This window comes from Pseudomyrmex gracilis, unplaced genomic scaffold, assembly GCF_002006095.1.
Source record: "Pseudomyrmex gracilis isolate BER0280 unplaced genomic scaffold, ASM200609v1 scaffold_1695, whole genome shotgun sequence".
Lineage (NCBI taxonomy): Eukaryota > Metazoa > Arthropoda > Insecta > Hymenoptera > Formicidae > Pseudomyrmex > Pseudomyrmex gracilis.
In genome coordinates, this window is record NW_018022279.1 from 3,895 (window position 1) to 5,461 (window position 1,567).

The following is a 1,567-nucleotide window of genomic DNA, read 5'->3' on the forward strand; positions in this document are numbered from 1 at the left end:
TTACAATATAGAGTTGAGATTCATCGATTCATACAAATTTCTCAGTGCTAGTCTCGATAAATTAGCATTTCTTCATAAGGACAAGTTGAAAATATTACAATCAGAATTCAGAAATCTATCCGTCGAAAATTTTGAATTATTAGCGCGTAAAGGTGTCTTTCCATACGACTACGTAGACTGTGTCGACAAGTTTACGCAAGAGCAGCGGTTTCCACCGCGCGAGTCATTTTACAGTTCTCTGACCAGTGAAACAATATCTGAGAGTGAATATGCACACGCTGTAAACATGTAGCAACGATTTTCTATATGTACGTTAGATGACTACAGCGATTTATATTTAAAAACTGATGTTTTATTATTAGCAGATATATTTGAGAATTTTCGAGAAAGTTGTATCCGAAGTTCCGAATTAGATCTCGCGCATTATTATACTTTACCTGGTTACACGTGGGACGCTAAAACACACAGGCATAACGTTCGACCTGCTCACAGATGTTGATATGGTTATGTTTATCGAACGCGGTATACGCGGTGGTCTTAGCCAGTGCAGCGCAAGATATGCGCACGCTAATAACAAGTACAGTCGGCGTTAATGAATCGTTTTGTAGCCCCGGGAGCTAAGGGTAAGCGAGACGGTATTCCCTAGCAGTAAGTACTGCCAACGGACGCCACACTAACTAACTGTAGCAGATTTCGATGAATTGACCAATTACAGTATTTACTGCTAGGGAATACCGTCCCTCTTACCCCTAGCTCCCCGCGTCCACGAAACGATTCATTGACGCCGACTGTACATGCAGACGTACGATTCATCAAAACCAACGTCATATTTCATGTACTTTGATATAAATAACTTGTACGGCTGGACAATGTTTCAGCCATTACCGTATGCCGTATTCCAATGGGTAGACAACGTCTGGAGTGTCGACGTGATGTCTGCGGCATCAACCTCAAATATCGGTTATATCCTTGAAGTCGACCTCGAGTCAACGTGAAGAATGCTGGTTGAAATATGAAACAACATGCGGACGTAGATAGTTACTTTAGTTTCTGCGTANCACTCAGCATGTTATTAGGATTTTGCGAAGACTACAAACGTACGATTATCAATGCTCGTTATGAACTAATTTTAATACGATCGCGCAACGACAAAAACTGCATAACAGCAGTTTCTCAGGTAGATCGTGAGGCATTGAATGGAAACATTGAATTATTCAAAGTGTAATGGCGAATGCCACATGTAGTGTTAAACGATGTCACGAAGCTTTCGTTACTACGAACTCTAGAAAGCGGACGGTATTTGACCATGAGTTTTCGTTCATGGGATCTCTATGAGTTTCCATTATTACAAAGCACGACTAAACATTCGTTGGCCGTAAAAACGGCGATACAACTAGAGAAACCGAGATACGTTATATTTGCGCTACAGACTGCTCGGAAAAAAGATATGTCAGCAGATGTCACGCAATTCAATCACTGTCAGTTGACCAACGTAAAACTTTATCTCAACTCTGAATTCTATCCTTATGACGACTTGCATTTAGATTTTGATAGAAAAAAATATGCC